This window comes from Cupressus sempervirens, chromosome 1, assembly GCF_028749045.1.
Source record: "Cupressus sempervirens isolate cs-2001-9-10 chromosome 1, ASM2874904v1, whole genome shotgun sequence".
NCBI lineage: Eukaryota > Viridiplantae > Streptophyta > Pinopsida > Cupressales > Cupressaceae > Cupressus > Cupressus sempervirens.
The window spans coordinates 817,733,681-817,755,336 of record NC_143118.1 but is presented as its reverse complement, the minus strand read 5'-3'; positions in this window follow the sequence as shown (position 1 = coordinate 817,755,336).

Sequence of the window (21,656 nt, the reverse complement as noted above, 5' to 3'; positions counted from 1 at the left end):
GAATAGAGAACTTGATCTCTTAGGGTTATTTTTTGTTTAGATTCTTTGTGTTTAAAATCTGATTTGTCATATATTGTTACTATCTTTCTTTGCATGTTGATGCAAGAGCTGATTGGGCTCAATGTGCATTCTTGAATGGCATCATTTTTAATGCAATTAAGAAACCCCAACATTCTATGGCTTTATAAATTTCTCCTTTATACTTAACGTTTTGTTCATGATGAATGCATAACATCATTACATTTGTTTTTACTATCATAAAAGGCTCCCCATTTGCACATACTAGAAATGTGAAAATTCCATGTGCATGCTACTGTTATGATGAACGCTCTATGAATGTAAAATACACAGGCTTTTGATTGTATGCCATAGTCACTCTTTCTATTTAGGTTGACTTTATTCATATGCATTTCATGGTTTAAACAATGAACATGCTTTTATTTGATTCTATGCTATATTGATCTAAGTGTTGATTGTATTTTTATTGCTCCATTATCCATTGAAAGAGAATCATTTTAGTTTCTTTCTCTTGTAGGCATGTTGAGACTTAGTAAATTTTTAGATTTAGCATTTGTAAACTTGCATTCCCAATGCTTGTGACTGCTACTGCAGAGCCATGCACTTGTTTGTGAATATATATTGCAGCCTGTAGCATTATTTGATACATTAGATGCATGTTGATTGCATCTTATCCATTCTTTGCTTCAAATTTTGACTAATGCACCTATGAGCATGATGCCCTGGCCTCAAATTGCATGTATGTATATGTGATCGATGCTCCCAACAATTTGCATGTTGATTAAAGCATCATAGTGATTGTTACACCTATGTTGGGCTGAAAATGAAGCATCAATTTACTCTCCTTTCTTTGATTCTTTGTACTTATGGACCCATGTTATCATGCTATTTTAAGACTCTTGCCTATGAAATATGAAATGCATGACATATGGTAGCTGATCCATTTATTTGACATTCTTGGGCTTCTGTGAAGCATTATGTCGTTTCTCTTGCACTTAATCGAAAATACTAAGCATGTTGATCCACTTTCTATAGCATATACTTCAGTCATTTAATAAGATAAATATGCTCATGTACCTTGGTTTGAGATGCATATCATGATGTCATAATAGCCTTAGGTTTTTTCTTTCTATAGCATTAGATTGCTCCTGTAGCTCTGCTTGTAACAGTGCAATACTTCTGAAATGCGTGATGAAATAATTTATTACAGTGATCCTCTACGCATGCTTCTCTGTCTCCCATATGATTATCCTAAAACTTGTAACAGTGATCCTTAGTGCTGGATTCATTCTGGTAACTCTTGATGAGGGAGCTTCCAGCCTAGCTCACAGAACTGATGGGTATTACTCAGAGGAGCCTGATTCTTTTCCTGTAAGTGTTCTTACCCAGAATATCCCAATACGAAAGAGAGCTCAAGAGAGATGCCCTCTCATATTGTTGGATATTCTGAGTGAGGGAATTTATTGCATTAGAAAGCAATAATCAACATGTTCTTCCAACACATGGAATAGACAATATTAGATAAAAACATGTTATTTCTTATTTTTGCATGATTTCTTTGATTATTTTTCACTTATCTTGGGTATAGCCAGTTGGATGTTGGATGTTTCAGGAATGAATATGTGTGCATGAGTGTAAGATAAACTTGTAGGATATCAAGCATTGCTTAGATATTTTCACGATCTATCCTCCCCCCGCTTTCTCTTCTGAAACCCGTGTAGGTTTTGTTGCAACTAGACACTAGAAAGATGCACAAATCAAGTCAAAAGGTCAAACTCTTCAAGCTCTTTATAGGAAATCTGGTACCCTGCACTTCTCTCATTTTTATGTATGCATGTACTCATTTTAAGGATATCCAGTATGCGGTTGGCTATGCTCATGACCTGCCTGATCCATGCATTTTCTTAAATGATCACTACACGCACTTTACATCATGTACACTTGCTATTTCAATGAATATATACATAATGTTTTAGATATTTCCCTTGTTATTCATTTCCCTTCAGTATGTTTCTTTTCTTAATCTGGTTATACATGTTCTTTCTTGCAAAAATTAATAACAAGTTCTAATCAAGATCATTTAATGATCACAAACTTTGGTACTATAGACAACCAATACACCTAGTAATTAGGCATCTAACTGGCACCAAATGAATGAACATGAAAAATGGTAACAGGTTCTCTCTTTATAAGAAGGCAAATTCCTTTATCAATCTTCTTGTCTTCTTCTTCTTTTGTTAACTACTACTAGCATAATTTCCACTTATAGTCACAATTCTTATCAATATAGGTTTGTCTCTTTGTATGCTGAAAGTAGTTTCCATTCTAGGTAATTCTCCATTTTGTTTCATCTAAACCTTGAATGTATGTAACCTTACAAGAAGAGTCTCTCTTGTAAAATCATTTATGATGGGGATAACTTGTTAAATCATCTATGCCCTTTGATGAAAAGTAGGTGTCAAGGTCTTCAAGATTTTCCATACACTTCATCTTCTATCTTTACACCTCCACAACTTTTGATTCGAACAATAATTTATAATATTCTACCAAAATGAGCTCTTATAGTTTCATCTTCCTGCATTTTAACATCTTGAAACATACATATCCAACTTTTCAATCTAGCCTCCTTAGCATGTTCATCACCTTCAAATATTCTTTGTAACGTAATCTAAGTTTCTATTGATATTATGGTCAAATCATTTGTCAATTAGTGACTAACACTTAATCAGATTGGTTGGTTACATTGCTACTGAGCTACACAGAGTTTGTCGAGCGTCAACAATGTATACTAAGTTCTACAGAGTCTACCAAGATTTATAGAATCTATCAAACTCAAAAAGTGTTAATCGAGCTACAGAGTGTCAACCGAATAGAATGAAGGTAATGTTGACCGAGCCATAGTGTAAACTAATCCTTTCAGTGTCTACCAAGTTCTTGAGTGTTCATTGAGTCACCAAGTGCTAACCAAGTTCATACCTACTCCCGAGTGATCAATGTGGACCAAGCACCAATGTCAACCAAGTGTCAAAGCTTGCTAAGTTGAGCATATTGTCAAGTGTTAGAATATTACCCGAATGGTCTTCAAAACCCAACTATCAGTAGTAAGCCAACTTAGTGAAGATTTTTTGAATTTGGTGTCATAGTCAATTCTAGAAGGTAATTAATTGGATTGATATTTATGTAATACATCTTACCATATCCAAGTGTGAATGTGTAACAAGTAAGAAGCAGAATGAATGGAAATTAGAAGACAAAGGCTACAAGAAGTATAAGGAAAAGGAGAGTCTCATCCATCACATAAAAGTGATCATTTTACATCAAAGGAATCCCATATAGCAAACCAAGTTGCAGAGTAAAGATCATCTATTGTTTCATCCTAATAGATGCATTATTCAAATCCTCTAACAAGGTGGACTTAACAGTCTTATGCTAAATCTCCTAACCAAGTGCATACTTCATTGTATGTTGTAAATCCTTTCACAATGTGGACCTAATAGTCCTTATTGCTCCTTACAGGGAAAATTACCAAAACTGATCAATTGTAAACCTTAATAGGCCAACTTTATACTGTAGTCATAAAGCTTGTGGGTATCATCCCCACCATAGTTTTACTTTCTATTTTGGAAGGATTTTGGGTTACCAAATATTGTGTCAAGTGTTATGTGTGTTTTATTGCTTTCAGTTCTTCATGCATGTAATTAGATCAAAATAGCTTATGAAAGATTAATTGGTGAATTAAGGTTAAATTTTTATTGGTTCCTAATTCATCCTCCCCCATCTTGGGCCCCTTCATACATTTCCAACAATTTCATGTGCGAGTATTAAAGATTTTACCTCCCCGTACTTGATTTTAGGAAGGGCTAATAATAGTGCTTCTCTAGCACGAATATTCTGCATGAATATATATTTTTCATCTTGATCACATGAGCCCAGTGTATCTTCTTGTATTATAGTCCTCTTATTCAATGTAACTAGCTACTATTGTGGACCCATTGACAATAAGTGAGTCTTCATCTTCTCCTTCTAGCTATCATAATTGATTCCATAAAACTCCATACTTTATTCCTAAAATAAGAAGCCATGGATCTCCTTAAGTTGTTAAGTTTTTCCTTCAAGGACTTGATGCTCTGATACCAATTATTAGAAACAAAAGTCCACCAAAATAATTGAGAGGTGGGGGGAGATGTTGAATCAGTTATGCATTTTTAAAAACTCTCAATATCTTTATCAATTCTGAAACATGTAAACACCAAATGCAACAACCATATAAAGATAACCATACACAATAACACTAGATATGTTGACTAGGGAAACATATGATTAGAGGGAAAACTATGGTGGGAATGATGCCCACAAGATGATGTATTAATATAAAAGTTCCATGTGAAAGGATAGACTCTGTTTGGAACCAGTGAAATACAACGAGTATATATGAGTCCCTATTAGAAGACTTTGAATCCTTGTTAGAAGATTCCAACCATGTTAGGATCTGTGCCAACTCAATTAGGAGTTGAAAGGAGGATAATTGAACCCACTATTCGAATAGCCTAATATTGTCGTCACAAACCAATCTACAAGATAATCTATCCAAGTTCTTGTACTGACTAAACAACAACTTCTTTGCCAATATAGTCCTTTTCAAGTTCATAATACATCCTCAACATCAATCTTTATTCTGATCAAATACCATTTACATCCAAGTCCACATAACCAACAAAATGATCTGATTGATGATAAAACATTTGCACTGGATACTAATCCACAAGAAAATGACCTTTCCTTTATACTAAGTCATGAAATAGGTACTAAGTTGACCTTGAGATTTTGTCAATTTATAATAGATAATATATGACCTCATTAAGATATTAAAATACACATTACATTATAATTAAACTCTTTCCTCAGAGATATTTACAATAGTTGGCTCATAGAAAACAACATGTTGAATAGAGTTCATAAGTCAGCTCATATTGTGTATCTAATTTTACCATCTGGAACATAACATCTTGGACATGTCTCTGATCAACTTCTAAATGCATCGAACATAATTCCATCTCTACTAAAAGAAAAAGCTGATTTACTAGTACCCTCTTTCTAGAAACTCCCTCTGAAAGGTACCTCTAAAAAATATTGCATAACTTTGGTTTTGCTACATATCTTTCTATGCACATAATTGTAGCATCGATAATCAAATCTAAATATATATGCAAGAGTGCACAACCTAAATTGTTGACCGTTGACCATGCCAAACACATCCACCTTTGTAACTCTTTTAATCTTCACAGAATAAGGTGTGTGTTGACATCAATGACAAACACTCTCATGCATGCAACATGTACACATTGAATCGTGTCTCCAACAATGCTAATGTACTCTCCCATAAGAATATCATCAACATTCATGATGACTATGTGACCCCACAAGTTCATAGCTCCAATCAAAAGTGTTTAATGAACGAAAAATAATAGTATGAATTTATCAAAAAAAAAAAAAAAAAATCTTGAATTTAGATCTAATAAATAACTTGCAAATAATCACATGCACACAACAAACTATTGATTTTAGATTAAAATAATTATTAATGAATGAAACGCTATTATATGGTCATTAGTTAGTAAATTTACTAATTTCTTTGAACTTTCAAAATTAAAGCAAATACTTAAAATATTATTCATTTATCGAACATTTTTAATTTTCATTTCATTTGATTTATTTAGAAAAGAAAACATTATCATCTTTTTTTTCAAGTTATTTAATATATGTGAAAGTCCAAGAAATAAAGTGGTAGGTTTTATTTTTCCTAACAAATGAACTAACAAGGATGTGTGTGCGCGCGCGCGCGCGTGTGTGCGTGCGTGCATGCGTGTGTGTGATTCTTTGAAAATTAAAACTATATGTGTGTGTATTTTGGTTGGTCAATAATTTTTATTGAAGATATGACCACTCAACCACAAACTAGGGGACCTCATCCCTTAACATAACATATAGATCCACAATCACACAAGCCCAACATGCACCCCAAGCTCATAGAATTAAAAGACTTTTCCAGGTCAGATATAAAAAAATACTAGGCACAAAAGAGAATCTAGATTTGTCAATAGCACATAGCCTACAAAATTCTAGCAACAAGGTCTATAACCACTCCACCCCAACAAGAGTTTGGCCTAATGAATCCTCTAAGCTCCTTTACAACACTTTCATCCAAACCTCCTCGTAAAATCAACACCTCCAAACTCATTTGCCACAACCAATGACATGATCATCAATGTTATCCCTATTGATTAATCTCCTACACTTCTAGTAATGTGTGCCCTAATCAACATTAACACTTTCTATGGTTTTAGATAGGGATTTGAATCTTGGTTGTACCATTAACAATACAACCAATTTACACTACAACATAAGGAGATCCATTATATTAAAATTATTTTACTTTTCATTTCTTTTTTCATAATAATTATGAATAGTTTTATTAATATGAAATAGTTAATTAATTATATGATTGATAGAATATTAAATTAATGTTTCCTTTTGAGTAGTTGGTAGTAACATAAATTAGTTTGTTTTATTATATTAAAATATATCTATGTAGATAGTAGCATGGTGTATTGGCTTAATTGGGACATTTTTATTCTAGTCATCAAGATCAAACCACCATTGGGATGGTACTTTTTGTTGATGTTTTGGTAGCTTTAGTAGGATAAACCTATGAGATCAAAGAAAAATTAATATAATAAAACTAATTCACACACACACACACACACATACCTAAATAAGTCTTCAATTATATTATTCATATTAAAGAATAGACATGTCCCTTCTCTTGGTTTATTCCTCATACAAAAACAAGGATACTACCATTTCAAAAATGCATACCAAAATATAATGGTAGTGCTTAGTACATTTGTAGCGATCCATGAAAAGAAACATGGTATCATAGCTGAGTTCAACCAAGCTACAAATGGAGATTACAAACACCATATCACAAACCATAAAAATATGAGGGGCTTATCATTATTTGGAAGGAAATATTCCATTTTTTAGATGGTTCTAACACCAAAAAATGGTTAGCGAACTAGAATAGAAAATGATAATCAAAGGTGGGATCAATGATGAAGTACACAAAATATGGGAATGAATTAGTCCAATCAAGATTTAAGTGAATTGGAAACATCGACCAAGAAAGTGAAAAAAAAATTAAATTAAATATAAGAAGAAACATATATTACAAAGAAATATCTGACATCCTTCGATAGAGATTAATGATTAATATTTTTTAATCTATAAGACTATCATGTACTAAGGACATACGTGCAAGTTGAGAAAAAAGTCTAAATCAAGATTTGAACTAGAAACATTGACCAAAGTAGAAAAGTGGATAGGAGAGATTGCAAGCACATCACACCTAAAATGGTGACCTACAAACCTTGCTAATCTCTTCTGCCCATAGAAAATTCATGCCATTAGGGACATATGTGTCCTCATAGAACAAGGTCATCAAGATGAAAGTAAGTATAAATAAAATTAAAAATCAAAAAGAAAAATAAAAAGGATTTTAAATATAAGAAACACATATTATTAAGAAATGATTTGACATCCTTCAACAAGATGAATGTTAATATTTATTTAACCTATAAAACTATCATGTACTAAGGACACACGTGCAAGTTGAAAAAGAAGTCTAAATCAAGATTTGAACAAGAAACATTGACTGGGGAAGAAAAGTGAATAGGAGAGATTGCAAGTACATCGCACCTAAAATGGTGACATACAAACCTTCCTAATCTCTTCTGATCATACAAAATTCATGACATTAAGGACATATGTGTCCTCACAACACAAGATCATCATGATCAAAGTAAGTATGACTGAAATAAGATAGTAGTCTTTGAATTCAATGAAAATGTGCTATGTTAGGGTTGTTACGACTTCCACCTAAACCCTCACTAGTTTGCCACCTATCATACCTCATTTACTGTGGGACTAGTTTTTGTTTATAATGGCCTTGACCTTCTATGGCACAATAGTTGATGCTGGTGTTGGAGCTATTTTTTGGGGAGAATGGCTTTAACAAACAAACAACCATGCAAGTTTGTTCCCAAGGTGTTCCACAAGGTAATTCCTCTAGAAATATTGTTTTAAATGTCAAGGAGTTTGAAAGTGCACGTACTTGGCTAGAACAACAAACCCTAATTAGATATTTTATGGGTTGCACTCCTTCTGAAAGCATGTTTCTGGGAATGGGTTTCCAAGGATTGGACACTTCAAGGTGTTCTCCTTGAAGGTTTTCAAAGCCTCACCAAAGAATTTTTCCTTTTTTCACTTTGGCACTCCAGGCCAAGCTGAACATGTTTTTGTTCAAGGTCCCTGGACTGTCAGGTCCTCTCTTCTAGTTTTTTAGCATTGGTCATGTGATTTTTTTTTATTATTATTATTGCAAGCTTAAGGTGCCTATTCGGGTGGAGTTCCCTAGGCTTCCTACCCCATGCTAGTCCTTTTTGTTAGTCATTGCACAAACTATCACCAAATTTGTTTGCCTTGAGTGAGACAAGTTTTTTAATGTTTGACCCCAGTGTAGGGTTTGTGTTGAGGTTGAATTTTCTAGGGACCTCAAAGATTCAATGGATATCCAAATAGTTTTTACCACCTTCACTTAGAAGCTACTTTACCTAAACCTTCTAAATACCTTTTATCAATGCTAGTCCACTAAGAACAAGATTAGGGATTGTCCTTTGTTGGACCACAACTGCCCACCCATCATAAAAGCTAAGCTAGTTGTGGCCACTAAGAAAGATGAATGGACTACAATTGTGAAAAAAGGAAAGGGCTTGGCTATGACTAAGATGATCTCTTTACCCCCGGATAATGGTAGATCTAGCTCAAGCCTGATACCATCAGAGCCTTCAGTCCCATTGCTCTAACTACCACCTATTTTAAACCATGGAGCTCTGAGGTTAGTGGGTTTTCTTACCCTTGATCCTTGTCCTTTATGTATTTGAGCACCACAAGTAGTGTCAATGATTTCATAGTAGACCCTCCATTGGTCTTCTAGCGTTGAAGGCCATGATGAGTTTCATGATAGTGGGGAGAAGATTTAGAGGGTCATCTCTCTTGATAGCCCTTCTTTTGATGCTCCCACATTTTTGCACAACAACTTCTCCTAACTTGGGGACAAGGATGAAATTTAAGCTGGTTTATCAAGAATTGTCTCTCATGGAATGTGTGGGGGCTAATAGACCTCCCTAGAAAATATTTTGTTCATGACACCAGGCGTCAACTTGGTAATCTTGATGTGCATTATCTTCAAGAAGATAAATTTTTTGGGTTTCTTTTCACCTCATCTTGCTATGTTACTTTGTTGGACATTGCATTATTTTCTTCCCAGCATGAGGCTAGACAAGGTGGCATTGTTACTCTTTTCTTCCTTCATTTACTTTCTTTTATTATTTTGCATGGTTCTAAACCGTTGCACTAAGTGGTTTGGATTTTGATATCTTTTCGAAATCATTCTTTTGGTATTGTTAACATTTATGCCCTTAATAATGTTGTTGAACATTCACACTTATGGCATTGGTGGCAGATCATTTGCCACTTGTGACCTAGGTTTTTTGTGGGGACTTCAACATGGTTGCATTGGTCATTAACAAGGAAGGGCTTTTTCCTTTTCGATGGGCAACTGGTGAAAGAGAGGTTTGGTTTTACATGTAAAATAAGCTAGATCTTTTTTATCCCAATGCTAACTATTGTTGGCCTTATGGATTTGGCATACATGGTCCAATTTTTGAGTTGCATCTAATAGAGTTTTAAAGTGACTTGATGGGGCTATGATTTCTATGCAGTCTTTCTTTTCCTTTTCAAACAAGTATGATTTACCTATCACCCCTTTTCTATATGTGACTCTGTCAAATCATTGCCCCATCCTCTTTTCTATCACTTGGAAAATAGCTCAACCTCATCCTTGCAAAACCTAGTTTTATCTGTATACTTCCTTATTGTCCCATCCACCGATTGTTGCCCATATTCTTTAAGTCTAGAATCTTGAGCCTTAGCCCCACACCTAGGTTGGGTGGATTCAATGATGAAATGATGCCATCCTCCATATTGTGAGGTTTCTTTTCATTTACGGTAGACAGTTGGCCATGTACTACCAAAGATCTTATGAAGCCACAACTACAGATTTGTGTATGGCCTCGAAAGCCCTCGCCATGAATCTGTTTGTATGGATATCTAGGTTTAGCTTACTAATATTGTCCACTAGAAATAAGTTGTAGATAGCTATGCAACTAGAGGAGCTCAAATCAAAGCCTATCTCCATTGGCTGGAGGTTGTCGATCAGGCTTCTAAAGAATTTTTAATGTTGTGTGGGCTCACCATTCTATAGTTGGCATCAAATGCATAAGGGAAGACTAGTAGGTTCTTTCTAACCTACTTATCATTCTTCAAGCTTTTGTACATCATTATGAGATGGTCTTCACAACTCAAGGGGCCTCTGTAGCATGTGACCAAGCTCTACAAGCTGACCTTGCTATTACTCCCAATAGGCTTGCTCTTGAGCAATATGCCTTTTGTGAGAAAAAGCTAATGCTTGCAAGCCTAAAGGAAGTTGTTATAACCATGGCTGATGACAAGGCCTCTGGCTATGATGGCTTCTTGTGTAAATTTTACAAAATCCTATGGAATTATATTGGCCCGAATTTGCATCAAGTGTATCATGAAGCTTACAATTCTAATTCCCTAGGCAACATCATCAACAAGTATAATATTAAATTCACACCTATAGATGGTGATCCCAAGGAAATCTACAACTAGAGAGCCATCACTTTGTTGAATGTCTCCTACAAGATCATTGCCAAAGCCCTCTCTCTTAAAATTTGGCACTTTCTCCCTCAAATTGTTTGTCCTAAACAAAATAGTTTCATTAAGTCCAGATATAATTTGGACAACATTAATGTTGCTTGGGAAGGTATGGAATGGGCTCGACAATCCAAGAAGCAAGCTTTATTTCTCAAGATTGATTTTGCCAAAGCTTATGACCGGATTGAATGACCTTTCATTTTGGTCATGCTTCAAGCTTTGGGATTCTGTCCAGTCTTTCTACAATCTATGTAGATTTTTTTTTTGATGCCTCTACTTGCATCACCATTAATTGGTGATAGTATGAAGCTTTCAAAATCTGTAAATCTATTCATCAAGGTTTCCTCTTGCATATTCTCTCTATGTGCTAGTGGCTGAAGTTTTTGGCTATCTTCTTGCTAATGCCATCTCTCAGGGTTTGGTCTGTGGAATTTATCTTCCATATTCCACCATGCAACTTGTAAATGGTCATTTTTCTGATGACTCCTTTCTTACTTTATTGGAAGATGAAAAAAGTATTGCCAATGCCTTGCCATGCTTGGATACTTTTTGTCTCACCTGTAGGTCTGCTATTCAATGGCACAAAACCCTTTGTTATAGATAATCCTTCTTTCTAGAGCCTTAGTGACTACAACATTATGGGTGTGAATGGGTTCAACATGGAGACATTGTTAAGTTCCTAGGTATTCATTTTTCTGTTCAAGCCTCCCCATGGAGTTGTGGAATGTTGTCCTAGCACAGATTGAGAAGAAGCTAGAATATTGGATCACCAAGACCCTTGCCCTTGTATGAAAATTTCAAACCTATTCTAAAGTGCTTGTTCCCATGCATGTTTACTACTCCTCCTATTGGGCCCCTTCCAAAGCTTCATACCTCAAGTTCAAGCATCTCCTCAAGGACTTTCTATAGGCCTTTGATGTTTTGCATTATGATTTTCACAGAGTTTCTTGGGACTTCTGTTGCTTGCCCAAAGACTCTAGTGGGCTTGGGCTACTTTCCACTCTCAAGAAAAGGGATTTCCCTCTATGCTAAATGGGTCATTCAGGCTCTCGTTGGTGATGAGGCCTAGAAATTTTTTCTACAAAATTGCATTTCTTTAGGCTTTTTAGTTAACCGGTCTGCCTAGAAGGGGATTGGCTATCAAACCCTTCTTATGACTCTTGAAACTATTCAGGTTCAAGACAATTTTGTTGCTAAGAAAATTTAGAAATCTTAGGAAATCATCAAGCCACAACTTCATTGGGCCAATAATGGGTTTAGAGATGGACTCTCAATAAACCAACAAAATCTTTGGTGGTATTCTTTGTTTTCTATTCAAGGTGTTCCTCTATCTAAAACCCAAGGAGCTAACATGCTACACTTATTTTGCAAGGGTATCAAGACTCCCAAAGATTTGTTCTCTAGGCTTACTATGAGCCTTCGCTCATAGGAGGACTTGCAAGTGTAGTTCAAGCTTATCCATCTAGATTGACAGATAGTTGATCTTCTAGTTTCTGTGGTGCCTCCCCATCTATTACATAAGTTTGGTATTTACTCATCTTTCCCATGGTGGAAATATTGGAAGTGGTATCTTGCCACTCATATGACTAGTTACAAACCCAAGATGGGGTATTGGTGGCCAGTGCCCCATCTTCCAATGGTTGATACTCTCAATTAGCATTGGCATTTGCATTCCTCTCATAAGACTTGGAGTCTTAGATTTTCTACTGTCTGGTACACTATTATAGAGCCAAAGATTGCTAACTCTACTTGGTGTCTTCTCCTCTAGGGTTTTGCATTGGGTCCTTGGGTCTGGCATCTAGTAGTCTTATATTATAGATGCCCTTTTTGTGGTCAGCCCAAAAGCTTCCTATATATTTTTTGATTCTACAGAAGAGCTAAGAATTATTGGCTCTGGATCCATGATTTTTTCAAGCCTTTTCATTTGAAGGCTTTCACTTCGCATATGGTTGTGCTGGGAGATTCGCCCAAACTTCCTTTTAAATAAGTCTAGATTTGGCATGCTTTTAGAATGGAGATAATATTTTCTATTTAGACAGACTGCAATGTTGTTTTATTATCTCATAGCTTTCTTGATTTTGTAGATATTAAGTCAAGTTTGTTATTAGTGACAACACTTATTCAGATTATGTATGGCTACTGAGCTCATTGAATAGTCTACAATGTTTGCCATGTAATTCAGTAGCCACTAAGCTTTATAGTTCCTACCATGCATCCCAATGGTTACCAAGTGAATTTACTTAGTGTGAAGTGCAATAGTTCAAACCGAGTAGAATCAGGTAGTGTGAAGTCCAGAAGTTCAAACTAAGCGGTTCTATGGTTACCAAGCTTCATAGTTCAAACCGAGCTAGTAGTTCATGTGAAGTAAAGTTAGTGTTAACCGAGCTATATGATAATCAATGTTTACCAAGTGCGGTCATGGTAAACAAGTAATTTAATTTTTACCAAGTTACACAATATCTACTGAGTCACCAGTGCATACTGAGTTTGAGACTACTTTGAGATGATTAATATGTACCAAGCTTCTACTTCTACTAAATGCATGATGATGTCGAGTAATGACAGTGGATTTCGTGTATCAGAACTTCACCAAGTCAATCTTCAAAACTCGAGTGTCTTCATTTGAGCCAACTTTGTAATATTGGTGTTAACTTGTATACTGGCTAACTTTGTAGTTTTGTAAATTGGATTGATATATATATGTAATGTATTGTATCATATCCAAATGAATAAATAGATGAATGTATGTGTGCATGAATTAAAAGTGAAAGTGAATAATATGCAAGAAGCATGCAAATGTGAATTAGCAACAAAGTGTATTATAAGGTCATATCACCAAAGGAGTAGCAGAGTCATATCTATTACATAAAGGTGATTAGTATTTCAAAGAATCTCTATTAGAAAATCAATTGTAAGTTAGAGATATACTGTTTCATTCTAATAGGTGAATCAGTCCAAATCCTCTAACAAGGTAGACTTAACAGTCTTTTGTTAAATCTCTTTACCGAGTGCATACTTCATTGTATGTTTGTAAAACCTCTAACAAGGTGGACCTAGCAATCTTAATTGCTCCTAATAGGGTAGATCATCAGAAGTGATCATTGTAAGCCTTAATAGGTCAACTTTATGCTATATTATTGAAGTTTTGCGGGTGTCATCCCCACCCTAGTTTTACTTTCTATTTGGAAGGTTTTTGGGTCACCAAATTATTGTGTTCATGTGCAATGAATGTTTATGTTTTCAATTTCTCATGCATGCAATTAGTTCTAATTTAATGAATTAAATGGTTATTGGATAATTGCAATTAAGATCTAAATTTAATAAAGTCTTTGACCTTACTTATTCACCCCTCCCCTCTTAGTAACTTAGCATAGTCTTGAATATTTCCAACAATTGGTATTAGAGCATTTGTGGTTCTCAGGATAAAGCTTGACAACTTGAGCAAAGATCAAGGACAATGGAGATATTCAAACTTGATAAGGAAATTGACAATGAAAAGCTAGATCTAGAAATGGCCATTGCACAACTCAAAAAGGCTAAGGAGCAACTTTCCCAATCCCTAAAAAGAAGGAACTTGCAAATCAAATGAATGGTCATCATTACATTGAAGAGAAGATTGAAGACCTTTTCCCTTCAAGCAGTTCAAATGAAGCAAATGATACAATCAAAGAACTCTTAGAGAAGAATGGTTCCTTGCAAGAAGAAATAAGAAAGCTCAAAAGAGAACAAGAAATTTAGTCAGTAAGGCTATGTGAAATTTTGGAACAAAGGAACAAAATGAAAGAAGAAATGGATGGAAGAAACAATGAGATCTAGAACTAATCCCTTCAACATGTAGATCTTATAGATCAAATCTTTGATGCAAATGAAGAAATCATGAGCCAAAGACAGATCAATGAAAGATTAAGAAATGATCTAAATTCAGAAAGAGAAATCAATGAAAGAATAAGAAGTGAGATGAGATCTAAAAAGAAAATCAATGAAAGATTGAAAAATAACCTAAACACTGAGAAGCAAGTCAATGAGAGAATGATGAAATCCCAAGCAGACATAAATTAATTGAATCAACTAAATGAGTAGAATCTCTATAGAGAAAAAGGTAAAGTAGGAATTGGATACAAAGAAGAAGGTGAATCCTCCAAAGAAGGTGCTCAAAGGAATCAAAGACAAAGCTTGAAGATGATTGAGACTATTATTAAATTAAACATTACTGTATTGGTAGCATAATTTGTATATTGTACACATCTCAAGCTGCGGAAGCCTTTCAGAGTATTGAAAAAAAAATTGTACTCCAAAGCCAAAACTACTAAAACCCTAGGTTGGATGGAATTAGAGAAGAAAACCCTAACCAAGTGGGATGGAAGAGGTATGAAGATTAGTAGTGTAACAAGTGTAGAACTAAAATTTGGCATACATGTGATAGCACACAAGATCTACAATTCTAGTCATCTAAATAGTGTGTCATGTGAAGCAATAGACTTGGCATTCAAAGTTGTGAAGAACAATATGTCATATAATCTTGTAGACTTGTTGTTGAAATAGTTTGATAAAAACATGGAAAGTATTAGGACATCCAAGAACAACCCTTGCAAATTTGGTTCATTGTTGATATGTCTATTTTTCTATGTTAAAAAGTTATTCCCTTCAAAAGGTATAGTCATATGGAGAAAGGATGTGCTAGTTTTGTATCAGATTAACGAGTATATTGCAAAAATGGGTGAAAATTTTGTCAATATAATGGATAATTACTTTGATGTCTTCAAGGAGAAAATGAATAACAGATTCAAGATTCCCAAGAAATTGTTTGAAGATTACAAAGATGATTTTGTTTCATGATAGACAATGACAAAGTCTACTTTCAGGCAGTAAAACCAAGAGTTGTATGGGTAAAACCTCTTCCCTATGAGGTGAACATTGATGAAGCAAAGGACATAATTGAAGCCTTCATAAATGAGCTTGTTGATCTAAAGACACCACACTTTGGAACATATTATGAGGCCAAGGCAAGAATAGAGCTTGAAATCAAGCTTCTACAAGTGATTAATAAAGGCAAGAGGAGAATAGAAAAACTCAAAACCAGCACACCTCTTATGTTGATCGAGGGTAAGGGAGAAGATGATGATGAAGAAAAGGATGAAGAAGAGTCAGAAAAGGGAAAAAAACTAGTGAAGAAGAAAGGCAAGGTAATCATCACCAAACCACCCAAACCATCCATTATATTGTTTGCTAGGAGATCCAGGAAGAAAGGTAGTGAAGTTGTGTTTAGCAAGCCTCCTCCCACCTTTCAAGAAAAACTAAAACAATTGGAGGAAGATGCAGGCATAACCAAATTCAAATCATTAAAGTATGAAACCAAGATAGAGGCCAAGAAGAAATAGATTGAAGAATTGGTGCAAACCAAGATGGGTAAATGGAAGTATTCCCCTAATCAAATAGCCTCTCAGATCTCTAATGACCTATTAGAGAAGTTGAAGCCAAGATGGGACTTAGCTACATAGACAGCAAAAGATATCTATGAACAAACCCTGAGGTAGTTGTTACCAAGAATTAAAAATGCTGAGGTAAAAAACTCTATGAAGAAAAAAGAAGACAAGATGACTCTTAGATTTAATACTTGTTTAATTTTGTTAAAGGATATAGAACATGTAGTCAAGAATGCTGCAGGTATGTTGAAGAATATTTATCACTTGCATAAACAAAGTGACTTTCTGGTAGAATTCAATGGTGCCGAGCACCTAATCAAAATGTTTGTTTTCTTCAATGTAATAAGGCCTTAGGATTAATGAAGAAATCTCCTTAAGGCCATCCACCTATGTAATGGATACAAGACCCCAAGGTGTTAATATGAACCTGGGCATCAATTGGTCTAGAAGGTGGAATTTTGCTTTTTTTAATGTTTTCTAGGGTAGTTTAGGTGTTTTGAGCCTTAGAAAAACATTTAGGAATGATTGGAATTGGTTTAGGAAGGAAATTTGTTAAAATGTCAAAAGGTACAAAAATTGCAAAAGTTGCATTAGCAACTTTTTGCAACAAATTGACAACATCTTCAAAAACCACTCCCAATGGCTAAAACTTCCATGGGGTGGTGCTATCCACCTAGTAAAGGCCTATAAAATCTCTAACCTTCTGATGGATGAGGGAGAGTATTGTACTTTCTTTTTGAATCAATAAAATCTATTGTTTCTGGGTTATTCTGACTGGTTTTTCTGTATAGTACAGCCTGAAAGGATTGGAGAATGAAATTTTTTGCATTGATTAGATATTACTATTTATTTTTGGAGTTTTGGCATTGGTTTCAAGTTTCTATAAATCTAGGAACTCAAGTTATCAATTTTTTTTTGGTCATTACCCTTTGAAACCCTCAAAACAAGGGTTTGGCCAAAGAAATGGCCCTAACTTGAAACTCCACCATTGGTTTTGGTTCCAAATTTGTATGGAGCACATTAGGGAAATGTATTTTTAGATTTCAAAAGCCTTGAAGCAGGAGGTTGCAGCAGAGATTTATGGAAGCAAGCCCTAGGTCTAATATTGCCCATGTATTAGACCTTATTTGTGCAATTTGATGAAGTAATGTGAAGAAAAGGAGCTGAGGACTTGGTGTGAAGGCAAAAAATCTTCATTGGGATCATGAGAACACTCTAGAGTTAGAAGATTGATTTCATGAACCCATTTCTTGACCATTACCTTGTAGACCATGCCTAAAGTTGCTAATTAGGCATGAGTGCATGGTTGGGGTTAAGGCATGCTGGAGTGGAATGGAGCCTTGTAACTTTGGAGTCTTTTAATACTTTGAAAATGGTATCTAATATTGTCTTTGGTTTGCCAAGTCCTTTGCAATATTTTTGTGTTATTGGTGAAAAATAGTGATAGGAGACCTAATGGCCTACTAGGTTTGTTACAAAAGTTTGCATTGTGGGTTGTCAGCAGTGGTTCTAATCATTGATTTACCTTGCTTTGGTCATATTGAAGTTGTCTTAAACTATTCTTGGTGTTGGGAAGTCTTAATCCCACTTTTTCTACCTTAGGTGTAATAGATCTTTGTTGGTTCAAGTAGGAAGATGTTGGAATCAAGTCTTGTTTGAAGAGTTGGGTTTGTAAACCTGATTGTAAATATCAAAGTAGTACCTATTTGGAAGTGAATCAAGCCTTGAATAGCCTTGTGTAGTTTGGAGGTTTGAGTAGAAGGTTGATTGAACTTTGCTTCCTTGTACTTACTCTACACTAAGTGGTATCAGAGCCACTTTAATTTGTTGAGACACAATGTTTGACGGAGGAGAAGAACCTAAGAGGGAGATCCCCTTGAGGATCTCCAATGTGGAGTTACCCAACTTGGTCAAAGAGTAGATGGATGAAAGTAGAATGGTTTGGGAAGAGAATAGGACTATGAAGAGGGAATTGGATAGACTCAAGAAAAAAATGAGGAGAGGGAGTGATGATGAATCAAAACTTGAGGAGACATTGAGGAATGAAGAACAAGAGAACATTCCTATAGATCAGAGGCCTTTCCTTGTAGCATTAGAGAGAGTTGGAAAGAAAGGAGAAGGGGACTTACCCACTTTCCATGGTAAGTTAGAACCTGATGAATGTGTGGATTGGATTGAAGCCCTAGATAACTATTTTGAATGTGACAAGACCCCTAAAAATGAAAAGGTAAAGGTTGCCAAGGCTAAACTCAAAGGCCCTACCTTGAGTTGGTGAAACTTTTTGCAAAATGAAAGACTAGATGAGAACAAGGAGCAGATTTCTACATGGAAGAAGATGAAGGCAAAGATAAGAAAATAGTTCATACCAAAAGACTATGAGGTGTTGGTGCATAAAAGGCTGCAAAATCTCAAACAAAGGGACTTGGATGTCAGCACCTACACTCAAGAATTTCACAATCTGACCCTTAGAGCCAAGATGTATGAGACAGAGAAGCAAAAACTTGCAAGGTACGTGAATTTTTTAAAATATAGTATTCAAGATGAACTAACATTGATTACTTTGGGTTCAATACGTCAATGCTTTAATATGGCTTTAAAAATTGAAGAGAAACATAAGAGAAAAAGTGAAACAAGTAGTAGGGGTAGAAGTAACAATAATAGGGATAGAGGTAGGTTCAATGGAAGAGGATCCTTTAACAAAAATTAGGAAGAGTCTAGTGGATCAAATGTTGATGGGGAGTTTACAAATAGAGGGTCTTTTAGGGGTAGGAGACCAAATGGTAGAGGAAGATCTAGTGGAAGGGGGCCTAGTCTGTTCATAGGCAAAGTCTTCACTTGTAATCAGGTAGGACATCAAATCTTTAGATACCCTAAAAAGAACAAGAAAGGGTATACAAGAATACAATTAACTCAAGAAGAGGACAGTCAAAGTGTCACTTCTTATCAATCTGCCACTTCAAGGCCTGCACTCCCAGAGCATGGTGAGTGCTTAATGATGCAAACGACTATGATTAGAGCCCTTGCAACTACAGAAACACCTCAAAGAAAAACAATGTTTAAAACTTTGTGTAAAGTGAATAACAAAGTCTGTAGAGTCATAGTGGATTTGAGATCCTTAGATAATGTGGCCTCTAGGGAAATGGTAGAAAAATTGAAACTAATTACAAGTCCTCACCCTTATCCCTAAAAGGTGTCATGGCTAACAAAAGACAAAAAAACCCTCATTAATGAGCAGGTGTGGGTAGAATTCAAGATAGGATAGTATCATGACAAGGTTTTATGTGATGTGGCAGAGATGGATGCATGCCATTTGCTTCTTGGGAGGCCATGGCAATATGATGTGTGTGCAAAACATGATGGTAAAATAAACATTTACAACATAACCAGGGATATGATTGAGTACATTGTGCCACCTTTGCCTAATGATGGAAGCCCAGTTACAAATGGAGTAATGTTGGTAGGAGAAAGGGAATTCATGAGGATCACCAAGGAGAAGGATACACCCTACTATGCATTGGTTGTTAGACCTCAAAAGCACCCAATCAGACCACCAAAAGATCCACCCAAGGTTATCAATGTTGGCCCTAAGGAGGTAAGGGATATGTTAGAGAAATACAAGGGGATAGTTGCAACCAGCCAACCAGAGACTTTGCCTCCTAAAAGAGATATCAATCACTATATAGACTTCATCCTAGGGGCTACACTTCCAAATAAGGCAGCCAATAAGATGAGCCCAGAGAAAAATGAAAAGATAGGAAAGCAAATTGAAGATCTGCTAGCCAAGGGGTTCATTAGGAAAAGTATAAGCCCATGTGTAGTCCCTGTAGTCCTAGCCCCTAAAAAGGATGGCACTTGGAGGTTGTGTACAGATTCAAGAGCAATCAATAGGATAACTATTTGATATAGGTTTCCTATGCCAAGAATAGAGGATCTTTCTGACTATTTGGAGAAGGCAAGCATCTATTCAAAGGTGGACCTCAAGAGTGGCTACCATCAAATTAGGATCAGGGGTGGAGATGAATGGAAGACAACATTTAAAACCTTAGAAGGATTGTATGAATGGATTTTGATGCCTTTTGGCTTGTCAAATGCACCTAGCACCTTTATGAGGCTAATGAATGAAATATTAAAACCTTTCTTGAACAATTTTGTTGTGGTGTACTTAGATAACATTTTAATATTCAGCAAGGACAGGGATGAGCACTTAAGGAACCTTGATTTGGTTTTGAATAGGCTTCATGAAGAGAAGTTGATGATAAATTTGGAGAAATACTCCTTTTTTTAGAATGAACTAATCTTTTTGGGATTTGTGATATCAGGAGGAGAATTAAAGATGGACCCTTCCAAAGTTGAAGCTATTCTTAATTGGCCACCACCCACCACTCCATCAGAGGTAAAAAGCCTTTATGGTATGTATAGTTTCTATAGAAAATTTATAAGAAACTTTAGTGGTGTGTGTGCTCCAATAATAGACACCATAAAGGGAGGAAAGACATGTGTTTTCTCTTGGACCAAGGAGGCTAATGACTCTTTTGAATGCTTGAAAAGGAAAATTGTAGACCAACCTATTTTGGTACTCCCTAACTTTTATAAATTGTTCATAGTGGAGTGTGATGCAAGCAATAAGGAAATTGGAGGTTTTCTAAGTCAAGAGGGTAGGCCTATGGCCTTTTTCAGTGAAAAGCTTAATGAGACCAAGCAAAAATATTCAACCTATGATCTTGAACTCTATGCTATGGTGCAATCCCTTAGAAAATGGAGGCATTACTTGTTGCCTAAAGAATTTTTTCTATATACTGATATTCATGCATTGAGTTTCTTGAATAGGAAAGAAAAATTAAATCATAGGCACATGAAATGGATTGAATTTATACAAGCTTACACCTTTACTATTAAGCATAAAAAGGAAGAAACTAACAATGTTGCTGATGCACTTAGCAGGAGGAATTTGACCATTCAGAAAATTTAGTTGGAAAGCATTGGGATTCATGCCATGAAGGACATGTATGAGGAAGATGAAGACTTCAAGGAGGCTTACCAATTTTGCAAATCCATGGGTGAAAGGTACCACACTGAATTTAGTGAATATATCTTGCAAGAAGGTCTTTTGTTTAAAGGGAGTCAACTTTGTGTTCCCAAGGGATCCATTAGAGAGAACATCATAAAGGAAAAGCATTGTGGTAGTCTAGCAGGACATTTTGGGGTGGATAAAAATTTGGAGCAAGGTAGAAGATTTTATTTGTGGCCTAAATTATAAACTGATGTTAGGAGATATGTTGAGGGATATTTAATTTTCCAACAAGCACAAGGAGACACATCAAATGCAAGCCTTTACACCCCACTTCCAATAACTCCTAAGGC